This window comes from Cavia porcellus, unplaced genomic scaffold, assembly GCF_034190915.1.
Source record: "Cavia porcellus strain 051 isolate PalLab524CR breed Dunkin Hartley unplaced genomic scaffold, mCavPor4.1 scaffold_20, whole genome shotgun sequence".
Classification (NCBI taxonomy): Eukaryota; Metazoa; Chordata; class Mammalia; order Rodentia; family Caviidae; genus Cavia; species Cavia porcellus.
The window spans coordinates 30517165-30529529 of record NW_026947503.1 but is presented as its reverse complement, the minus strand read 5'-3'; the positions used below and the strand labels follow the sequence as shown (position 1 = coordinate 30529529).

General features: G+C 35.9%; 1 protein-coding gene and 1 pseudogene across 5 annotated transcripts in view; one reads left to right on the top strand and one right to left on the bottom strand.

Moving 5' to 3' along the window:
* The window catches only part of Dcc (DCC netrin 1 receptor), a 1081241-nt gene that overhangs the window by 421058 nt on the left and 647818 nt on the right, over positions 1 to 12365 (top strand). The window lies entirely within an intron of this gene.
* LOC106028554 (glutaredoxin-3-like) lies at positions 6977 to 7937 on the bottom strand (annotated as a pseudogene).

Here is a 12365-nt window from a genome sequence, read left to right as displayed (position 1 = left end):
GAGAAAAAACACAGACTTAGTTTACAGGTAAAAAGCAAAGACCTCACTTCATAAGCTCACAGGCTTAATGTGTTTTCAAAACCATAGGAATTGTATTTTTATTTTTGAGTGAGTTTCCTGGAAGAGAGAACCGCATTGTGACATTGGGTAAACGCTGTGTTGTGAAACCCAATTTTAAAATTATGGTTTTTGTCTCTTTTCAATTTTTTTTTTTTTGGTTCTACCTCAGTGTGAGGTAGTTAGCCTGAGATAATTGCATACCTTTTTATCTTTGAAAAAGATGTTTTTGAGTAAACCTCATTTTCCTCTTTTAGAGGAGATTAACTTATGAACTTTCAGGTTACGTGACAAATATGAGCATGAGTGTGATTACTGGGTAAGTATTTGTTTGCATGTGGACATATTACTTGGTTCCACTCTCCCCACTTGACATTCCATTGTGAAAAGATACTTACATAGCAGTTCCTCCCATGCATTTGATATTTGAAATGTTATCAGGAGGTACTTGTGGTGATTGCATTTCGTGAGCTCCATGAATGGATAAACCACAAGCACTTTAAGAATGATGACAATGATGATGTTCTTTCATAGAAAAAAATGAAAATGTCTTTGCATAATGTGTATGAACATGAATACCTAAATAAAAACATCTACAAACACTTTTCCTGACATTGTATTTAAGCAGAGAGTCATTCCTTTAGGTAGAATGCTAAGTCAGACACATAAATGTTTTCAGTATTTTTGTAAGCCACACATTCATATTTTTCACAAAATGTTTAAATTCCAAGAATGCTTTCAAAGTCACAGAAAATTCTACAGTATAATGTAGGCTGTTTGGATAGGCAGCAAAATCAAATAGCAAGGATTGTACATCAACTTGATGTGCTCAACCTTGGATTGTCCAGTAATTGTATATCCAGATGCCATGTTACATTCAGATGGAATCAGTAGCCACATCAGGAGAGTCAGCAACTGTAGAAGAAAAGTGGTCCACTCTCTTAAGTCTAATGTCAGCATCTTAGCTAAGACACAAGAGTAATCAACAACTGTTCCCATTCAGGTCTTGCACCCGAGGTACAGGAAAGTGGAAGTTAGGACATGGAGCTAAAAAGCTAGAAAACAATCTGAAACCTTCCTGATGAATTTCCTTCATTAGTGAATCATCTTGTTCTCCATCTTCTCTGTGTCTTCATCAAAACTGGTGATCTCACCTGTAGAAAAATCCCCACTAGCGGGACCTGAATCTGCAAGCCCACTGCTTGCCTGGTAAATTCACTGTCTTACTATGTGAGAAGATTATCTTATCCTTTCTTTTACCTTTTCTAAACTTTAGTAGCCTTTCTTATGTTCTCTTACTTATTTTCTGTGTTCATATCCTAAATGCCAAGAAAAAGGAAGCAATCAGGAAAGTCTGCACCCATTCCTTCAACATCAAATCTGCCAACTTACCTGTTTCTACACTGAACATCTCCACTCTCCTCCTGTTACCTAGGTGACTCTTTGCCTCTATCTAAAATATGCGTTGTTTCCTGTCTTGTCTTATCAACCAGGCTCATTTCTCTCTTTGCTTGCTCATTTCTTCCATGAAATATTACATCATTTTCATCAATCTAAAAATATTGTTATAGCTTCCATTAAAAAATAACTCTCGGTAGACTGTGCCCTCCAGGTACTGCCCTTTTCCTAGATTTTTTTTTTTTTTTTTTTTTTTTTTTTTTTTTACAGAATACTTTTTTGAATGAGTTTATTAGTATGGTCGTCATTCTGTCATCATGTCCCATTTCATCACTTATTGTGAAATTATTCCTATTCAGTGAGGCTTTTCACTCATTTCTTTTTTGAGATCAATGTCAGGAATGTCATCAGGGACAAATTCAAAGGTCTTAGTCCTTCTCAGAAAACTTCCATCCAGTTAATTACTTTGTCTTTATTAAAGTGCTATAAATATTTATGTTTTGTATTTTATATAACTTTCTTAATCAGTAAAGTATGAAAGTTAGCACTGAATTCTTGGTCTTCTTGTTCACTGTCAGATCCCCAAGGATAAGACAGTGGAATATAGTAAGTACTCAAAAGTCAATTGCCGAATTATTTAAGCAGTCACAGACTTGAATAACAGGCACAATAAATCAAGGAATCATTAACACTGTCATATTTTATAAATAAGACAAATATTTTGGAATGAAAGACTTCTTATCATTTTTCATTTCAGAATCAGAGTATTTAAACTGATAATTGAGTTTTAGAGTCCTTACATTTCCATTTGAAATGAATCCATGCAGTATGTTCATAGAATTATATTGCTTAGAACAAACTGTATTCAGCTGATTTAGGATGAGTGAGTATATTCTGAGACCATTAATCTGAGTTGGTATCCCATAAATATAGACAATGTCTTACTTGTGTCATCAAACTATAACCAAAAAGAGTAACCCCTATATTTTCAGGCCTATCCAATAAGCAGCACCTCAGTGAGATAGTGTCTCTTTTCCACAGCCTCTCCATGCTAACTTCTCACAAGTAGAGAAATGTGAGAGATGCCCTATCACTATCCCACTTTACCATCCATCAACTCATTTCAAAGGTCTCTCTCCAGTTGTAGGCATAAATTCTCTATCTCAATCCAAGATTTAAAAATCTATAACTTAGAGTAAATTGAGAGATGATTTAAGAGGCCCTTTTTTTATTTTTTAGCTAATATCCCTATCTCAATATAAGTAAAGTGACACCAGATATACATGAAAATAATACATTTCCTCCAAATCTGCTTTTTCCTCTACAAAACAAGACCACGTATTAAGAGCATCTTGAATCACTGTGAATTTCATTGAGAGAAAATACTTCTTACAGGGACCACCAAGAGCTCCCTGAGATGGAAGGTTTGGTATAGGTATTTCTTACTTTTTGCATTGCTGATACCCCATAACCAGAGTTAAAGGAGGAAAGGTTAATTTAGCTCACAGTTTATAGAGATTTCAGTCCATAATCGGCTGGCTCCAAGGCAGGATGGCACATGGCAGAAGGGCAACAGTTCATGGGAGACAGAAGACAACAAAGCAACAAGAGGAGGAGACAAGTCTTTTTCTACCTCTCATATTGTATCTAGTCTATCGGGATTAGGATGGCGCCATTCCAATCAGTGGACAAATACAGCAATAACTCGCCCTCAATCCCAGGATCATTAATCTCAGCATTGCACTACAAGTCACTGACTTTAGATTCAGACACATCCAAAGAAAAAACCCCATGACTACATGAGGCTTTGAGGGACGTCAGGGCACAAATCATATCATGATGGATCCACAGTTTTGATGCAATCACTTGGCAGTTTGACCACATTGCACTTCTTTCCTTTAGATGAAAATGCTGACCTTCAGCATTGAGGCTGTGGAATGGGTAGTGATCTGTTGTTATGTTTTCTTTGTTGCTCGGTTTAAGGAATTCATCCCCAAAGAGTTTGACTAAGATACATGTTTTTAGATGCTTGACAAAGTACAAGTTGGTTTTAGCATTAATGAGCCATTTAGGCTATTACTGGTGGTTTGCTTAAGAAGTAGAATTTTTTGAGAATATAAATCCAAACAAGGAAAACTGAAGTTAAGTAGAACTCAAAATCTTTTTCTTCAGTTTTCTTTGCTCTCCTTTTGTTTTTGAGTATTTTTAAGTATTACAGATATATACTGACTTTTAGTTTGATTTATGAGTGAACACAGTAGTCTTCTGGGGGTATTTTAGTTCATGTATTTTTTTTTTTTTTCCTTTTTATCGGTCCTGGGGATCAAACTCACGACTGCCTGCTTGCAAGGCAGGTGCTTATGCCGCTGAACTAAATCCCCAGCCCCTAGTTCATGTATTAAAAAGATACATTAGTAATATATTTTTAAGCTATGTATTTACAGTGTCACTCTAGTCAGAGGTATCTGGCCCAATTTCCTCCACTTTCTGAATAGTTACCTTTGTATAATTTTTTTCTAGCTTTACAGAATCCTTTGAATTTCAAAGAAGTATTGTGCCTTAAAGTGACCTTCTACTTCATTTTCTAACAGATACAGCAAACTCAGATATTTTATAAAGATTTCTCTATAAAGGTAAAATCCAAAGCTTTGGAGTAGTTGTGCTCAAATTCAAAGATCACAATCAGTTCTGATTATCCTGCATGATTATTAGATTTTCTTACATAGTAAGTTTGTTTACTGAGAATGGGCCCGTGAACCAGGGAAGTACTCAGTTTATTAGATGTTTCTGTACAATAAGGAATACAGAGGCTTCTGAGTGTCCTTTTCATCCAGAGACTGACATGTATAATGAGGCAAATGGAATACATAATGCCTGTGCCTTAGTCCTGCAACCTAAACTACAGAGTCAGAAGCATGGAACAGAATGAAATAGGAGCCATCGTTGGTAATTGTGAGAAAATAAATAAGAAAAAAGTAATGAGATTATTCCCTTGGGAAGGGAAATCACAATTCTGTGGTCAGTTGCTATCTTTTCATGTACAAGGATCTCTCTGGCTGCCTTGTTTCACTCTCAAGATAGTTCTGCCTCTCTGAAAAGTGGGCCCCTTCGTGTTGATGAAAAATACATTGGTTTTCAATGATGGAAAAATGATTAAAGTCCCTTCTCAACTTCACTTTCAATGGACTCTCCAATAGACCTAGTAAATTTTCTCTTTTACTCTCATTTCCTTGAGTGGTAGAAGATTCCTTTCAAAATTAAGAAGAAAGATACACAGTGATTGAAAACATGAAGTGGTCTGTTCCTTCTGCCCATTCATGAGAAATGTTCTGGAAAGGCTGTCTACACTGTGGACTGCAGCTGTACATCACAGAGTACAAAAGGTATTCATTGGTAGGAACTTAGGGAAACACCTTGATTGCTTTGAAGCTATATTCATAGTTAGTCTGTGGTATGTGAATGTATCTCAAAACCATTAATCTTGAAGAAAAAGACACTATAGAATTTTTCTGATGCTTGACCACTGAAATAGGTAACACAAAAAACTGAAAGCTCAATATTCAGAGTGGCTGTAGGTTAGGAGCGACAAATTTCATCTCAGTGATAAGAATAAAAGTTCCAAAGAACTTGTCTAAGGCAGGAAGGTACTTACAGACTAGGTTATTCCCCAGCCTTTTGACATCAGGAGCCAGGGTATCTACCTTCTGGTCTACAGGAGGTCCAACAATTTCATACTAATAACAAGCAAATTAAAGAATTAAGAATAGGAATTTAAACCTGAAAAACCGTTCTTTGTTTACTCATAAAGTGTTTTTGTAAAATCATTTCAATAAGCAATTTATTATGGTAAATTTCTATTAACAGATATACACGATTTCTCTGTAAGCCAAGGGATCATGATGTAGTCAAGAATGGATTCAGCCAATTGGAATTACATCTTAACTTTAACTGTCCCACTGTATGATATTGCTCAATTTACTCCTTGGACTGACTCATTGTTAAAATGGGTTCATAACAGAATTAGTTAGACTCCACATATAATAGTTCAGTGTCTGCTGAAGCTGCTATATTATTGTTATTGATAACAAAATAAAGCAGGTTATACTATTCTCAAATTAGATATTTTATATAAGTCTTCATTTGACAGGTGAAATTAAGAGAAATAATGCCTGATTTATTTGCCTTTTTGCTATAGTATTGATTTTTTTAAAGTCATAATGTTTAATTATTGTATCAGTCAGGGTTTACTAGAGAAACAAATATAACACAAGATATACAATTGTATAAGAAATGGCAAGTTTATCTTACAATAGTCAACCACAAATTTGAATAAGGGTGTGGAAGTCCATATCAGGAGGCCCATGGATCTGCGATGGAACACTGATAATCTATGATGGGAAGGCTGAGGAGTCCCAGCAGAAGCCGCACAGTCTGTGCCAGAAGCCAGGAGATGAGGTCCAAGCTGAAGGCACAGACTGGAGCTCCTCCAAAGCCCAGCAATCAGTCCCTTCTCATTTGCGTTTATTGTATGCAGGCTGCTTGCCGGGGTGGGTGTAGGGATCATACCATTTGCCTGCCCTCCTCTTGCATGGGTTAAGGATGTTGCAAGCTAGGGACCCTAGCCCGCTGCTGATTCACTTAAAGTTCTGACCTTCTCAAATTGACACAGTGAACAGTATCCTAGAGAGGTAACTGCTTGTTCTCTGCACCCCAGGACATGGAGCTGCTGAGTCACTTAGTTAAGCTTCTAGACTTCTCAAGTTGACACAGTGTATAAACCATAACAATTATAATATATAATGGAAATTATCCCTGAACTTTTTTATAGTGGCAATAAATCCAAACAGAAAAATATTCTGAAAAAATATCTCTGCCCTTGCAATTTCTGATAAAATCTCAAAGTTCCCATTGCAAATTCAATGGGAAATATGACTGTGACTATTTTCCATTCATTTTAAATGTAAATTTATATTTAAGTGGAATTAGAAACAAGCCCCAAATTTTTCGGCTGGTCAACACACCAATGAATGAAAAATCAGTATTTCTTTCAAGAATATCCGTCCATGTTTCAGACAAATGTTGACCAAAGCCACATTCCTCTAATGTGACATATGGAAGACTTCAAACACAGGCCCAGACGATAAAATAATGAGAAAGTTGTAAAGAGTTATACTTTGGAAAGCTTTCTACTAGAAAGAAATAGCACATAAACATGGAATAAACAGTAGACAAATAGCAAAAAATCCATGAAGTGAATAAAAAATTCAAATATCTCTTTCTCCTAAGATTTTCACAAATTGTCTTGAAATTTACCTTTGGAATTTTAAACTGAATTAAGATGCTTATTGTATTTTTGCTGGAAAGAATGTACCATACATTTATTCAGTATAACCTTGTGAAGCACACAAAACCAAACTGTAGAAGAACATTTTTCTATTTCTAGTCTATTTCTGAGGACCAACTCACAAACCACTCTTCTGTAATTAAATGTCTAGCAAGTTGGACACCGCATTTAATATTTTTAACTTTCTCTTCTCAGTATAGGTATCAATTTATCGTTTTCTTTCCGTTCCTTAACAATATCCAGCCCCGCAATGAGCTCCCCTTTCTCATAGGGCTGAGGGTATTTTGGCCAGTTGGCCACTTTTAACTCTTGCTCAACTTCTTCATCTTCCAATACATCAAATGTCTCAAATTCAGCACTGGCATTGTTTAACATGTCCAAAATTTTTTTGCTTAATCTTCATTTCGCTTCTTATTTGTTTCCTTTCATAAGGAGCCTCTGAAGCTTTCTTTGTCATCACTTTGAGTCTTTTTTCTAATTTGGCAGCTTTGGGAAAAATTGTGTCTAGTTCTTGAGATGCTTTGACCTCCTTAACTGTATCAAATCCTCCTATGAGTCCTAGAAACATTTCCCAGAAGACAGCTGGGACAACTGGAATGAGCTTTTAGCCCCTGTCCGACTTCTTCACCTGAGAAAACATCAACCCTGCTCAACTGAGTATTACATTTGTGAAGAATTTCTACCATCTGCTTGCTGAAATTATAGCATGATTTTTGAGGAGCTCCTTTCATGAACAACATGCAGGGAGTAGACTGCATTAACTTCTTCAGGTGAGGGTTAGAATCTTTAAGATGCTCATCAGCTGGGTGGGAAGGAACTGCTGGAAGCATGCGGCCGAACTTTTGGGTCAACTCCAGGGCATGTGAATCATCTAACTGGTCAATTTTCGAAAAAATATTCTTCAAAAGTAGAAAGGAACTATCTAATTTCATATTTTTCAGATATTTCAGGAACCATTTCAGCTTCCAATTTCACAAATGGAAAGTGAGGGTGTTCTTTTAGCTGTCTCGGCTATTACATCACACATTTGCATGCTCTGTGGAGTCCACAGCATCCAGAATTGGACCACGAGGGGGGACCTGGCTTTGAGGCCCAGATGCTCCACAAACTGCTGGGCTGAGCCGACCTCCACCACCATTTCCACTGCCTCAGCCTCCCTTGTCACCTGCGTGGCCCCCTTGGCAAATATGGCAGCTACCAGACAGGAACAGCCCTTACTTTTGGATTTTAATGAGCATATGAGTAACAAAATAGATTGACGACTGTAACTACCTAAAACATTTACTAAAGATATCATTTTTAACTACTATTACAAAGTTTTTCCACTGGATTGCAGTTGATTTGTATTCAGTGGCTTAGCACAATAGCAGACATAGTTTTTCCCATTCATTCTGGCCTAGGTCATCTATTTTTCCACGGAAGAAAGGAAAAGTCATTTATCACATGGGTATGGTGTTAGGAAGGCACTGCAGGAGCAGTAAGGGCACTGAGATAGGATTGTATGTTTGCCTACACCTGAGAAAATAAGTCCTCCTGTTCTGCCAAAGCAAAAATGCCGCTTTACTCTGCTATTAGGTGACCCTAATACCTGGAACATCAGCCTGCTCCCCATCTAGTAACACATTTCACTCTTCAGTAAGAGAACCCTCAAATCTGAACTCATGACAACTTTTCCAGGGGATTTCACTTGGGATACTTTTATTTCCTTTCTTAGATAACAGTGTTAGGTTTTCTCTTTCCCATATTTCTAGTGCATAGAATAGGGCATTATAAATACAAACCATAAAACAAAATTAGCATGATAGTTATATCGAATGAATTAGTTTTGAACCTCTCAAAGACAGAAAACAAAAGGATACTGAAATTTTCTATGGTACAAGTCATTTCTGTCTTCATAAAATATACCAGAATTTTAAACCAAATAGTACAATTTTTAGAAAAGGACATTTATCCTGAAAGGCATATATTTTTATCTCAGTAACTAGCCATATCTTAGAACACTTTTTATTCTTATGTTTAAGTGTTGAGGAAGAAACATTTCAAATTTCAAGCATTTAAAGAATCCTTTTCCCTTTGATTGAATCTTCAAAAAGCCTTTTGCATATTCTAATACTGTATTGTATCTGATTTTTGTGGTTAATTATTTATGTGAATTGACAAAGTAAGGTCATCTTTCCAAGGTGATGATTCTTGGGAAAGTCTGAATTTGTTTGTAGAATGAGATAAAAGACAATAAAAGACAGCATTTTCAACATGGTCCATCAGCATATCCAGCCAGGGTCCAAAGGGAGAGGGACTGTTCAGCCTGGTTGAGAAGACCTGAGTTTAGGAGAATTCTTCAAGTTTCTTATATTGTATGTAGCCTTTTGCCACTTAAAATCTTTCAGGTCACATATTTATAACCATAAATGAAGACAATATTCCGTTATCAGACATTTTAGTAGCTACACATTTCTGAGACTCATCTTTAGGGGTTGACCAGGCAATAGCATTTTAAAATGCTCCAAGTGATTTTGATGTAGCAAGGCTAGCATTAATTTGTGAATTCAGAAAGCAGGTATGTTTGAATACCTTTGGTGACTTCAACGCCGTTTCTTGGATAAGGAGCCCAAGCTCTCTTGAATAAACTTGCCTGCACTAAAGAAACCAATATTAACTGAAATATATTGATATACTTTATTTACTCATTGTGTTAATTCTATTATTTGGGACCATGGAAAATAAAATCTAATTCCAAATGCAGGCAGTAAACCACTGTTGTAAACATTGAAGAAACTCACATTTTAGCCATTTATTTTCTCTAAAATATTCCTAGTTTCTCAGTCTTCCTTTACATGATTTGGTTTTAAAAATATATGTGTTTTGCTTGTTTTCTGAGTTTTCCTCTGAGATTTCACTGAGAACGAGCGCTTAGTTAGATTCTGTTCATGCTCCTGTGACGTGGGGAATCTTAAAAATCTCTCCTACTTACACAAGTCCTGTGCTTTTGTTAACAGTCTTCGCTTTTTATTGGTGAAATAACATTGGTGAAATGTGTGGTCATTTTTTAGTAAGGAGCAATGAATTTCCATTTTGCAAAGTGTCAACCCAAAATTGACTGAGTACAATGGTATTATTTTGGTCGTATAAATAGTTCGCTTCCTTTGTTCTCTGTATTTTGATGGCCGAGTAAATGTTGTCTGCTTTAGCAGTCACATCTCTTTTCAGTTCATATACTTTATAGTTTCAGAGGAAACCTTGACGTCCTTTATAAACATATGCTCAAGTTACCCTAAGGATTTTTGAGATTGTTGTTAAAGAAACACAAGATGTTAAACTGATTAAAGTTAAACACAACCTTTGAAGATTGGCATATCATTACAGACTACTGATATCTTGTTATATGATTGTATGATCCATTTTTTTCTGTCCCCTATAACTGCATGCCAACAAAAAACACTTATAGCAGACTTACACAGTTTACAGCACCACAGTAGGAAGTGTTTGAAGACACATGAGGAATAGTGGTTTCAGTAAATGTTATCTAATAGCTAAGCCTGTTTTAAACATACTTAATGTTTCCAATTTCTGTAGCAAAGGCATGATGATCTTTCTTCTTCTTGCCTAGAAACACTTTGATAGTCCTTGTTGTCATTATGAATTGGGACATAAAAGTACTTTAGCAGTAATGAGGACTTTTGCTGAAAGAAGATCCATTAGAGAAACTGTATTGCATTAAAACTCACCTGAGAGGAGTTGCAATTATTTAACATAAATAATGAAAATCAAGTATTTCTGTCTACCCTGGAACTGAAGCACATTTAGCTTAGATGCTCCTGGTAACCAGTTCATTTAGTTAGTGCTCTAGAGCTTTGTGAGAGATGCTGTCTTTCAGTGAGGAAACTACCAACTACACGCTGCATGATACTACACCGCATAGAGTGAGTAACTTTTGAATTAAACAATTATTTATTTTCATGTCAAAGTCTCTATGGAAAGTTTTCAAAAAAGCAAATTTTCTTAGTAGAAATGTGACCATTTTGATTTCAGTGATCTTTATGGTCAAGTTATGAAATACGAATTAGCTTGCTCATCTAATGAATAAAATCATCAACGAGTTAAATAGTAGCCTGATTAGCTATTGTCCTGTTAATCAGATTTGTCAAAAAATGATATTTTAAGTATATCTCAATTGGATTTGAGAAATCAGTCACACAGAAATATAGGAAAGAGCATTTCACATGTCAGGAAACAATACCTTTGGGCCGGCTTTTCCTACATTATGTTATATGCATTGAGGAACTCTGTTACTGAGTATAATTTCTGTTTTCTTTTTGTGCAATATCAAGTCCAAGAGTGAGCTGACAGCAAGATCCCTGCACTAGTAGGAGCTCCTTAGTTCTAGTGCTGGAGAAACTTGATAATTGGCTTTAGATCTATTATTTACTCATCATTTCTGAAGTGAAGGAGATAACCTTGGCCCATCATTGAAGTCTCTTTAATCTCCAACATTGCACACATCTGTACATTTGTGAAATGTCTTCAGAGAGAGGGGACAGTATAAATGATTTATTTTATTGATTCAGTTGGCAAGTGGAAGGACTGAGCTCAGAAAAAGGGCATTTACCTTATTATAGCTTCATATTCTGACAAAAGACATGAGTCAGATTTCAAGTTCTTCGTGGCTATCAAGGGACACTTTTGAAATGAGAACTCCATTCTCAATGTGTATATATCTATGCATTCAGTCATTTATTCACCAAAAGATTTTGAACATATAATTTTTGCTAGGCACTGTTCTAGATGCTGGGAATAGAGTAGAAAGCACAAGAGAGATGCTGCTTTTATGGGTTTATACTCCAGAGAAACAAAGGAGAAAAACAAAACAATAGGGCAAAATATATTGGACATTCAATAAGATAATGAGATAAAGATGCTATATTAAAGCTATATTGCCAAGTTAAGGAACAAATGAATGTGAAGCATCAATGAAATGGAATTTCACTTTGAATATGATGGCAAGAGAAGTGTCCATGAGTAGATGGCACTTGAGTAAAGATGTTCAGGAAGTAATGGGTGAGCCATAAAGGCTTCTGGAGGGAGAGTGATCTAGGCGGAGCCAAAAGCAAATGAGAGATCTCTGAGGGAGAAGCCTGTTTTTATTTTTTAAATTTTATTTATTTATTTATTTTGGAGAAACAGTAAATAGACCACGATGAATGAAGGTAAGTGAGCCAGAAAGAGAAGAAATTAAGGTGGAGATATAAAAGTATACCAAACTGTACAAAGTCTTGTTGACTATTTTAAGGCCTAAAATTTTAAACTCTGAGTGGGAATAATTAATTGGTTTATTATATAATAGCATCATGTGCTGTGGTAATGGCCAGGGTTCAAGGGCAGAAACAGTAGATCTCTGAAGATGTTGCTTGAATTATATTCACCTGCCAGACAGGCAACCCTTTCGTATAAACAAGTTCTTGTTATTATGTTGTCAGTAGCCTGGTCTTCTATTGAATTATTCAGTTGCAGACATCGTACAATTGCTAATTAGTAAGAAACTCTAAATGTTACGTATTTCTGGTTCTAG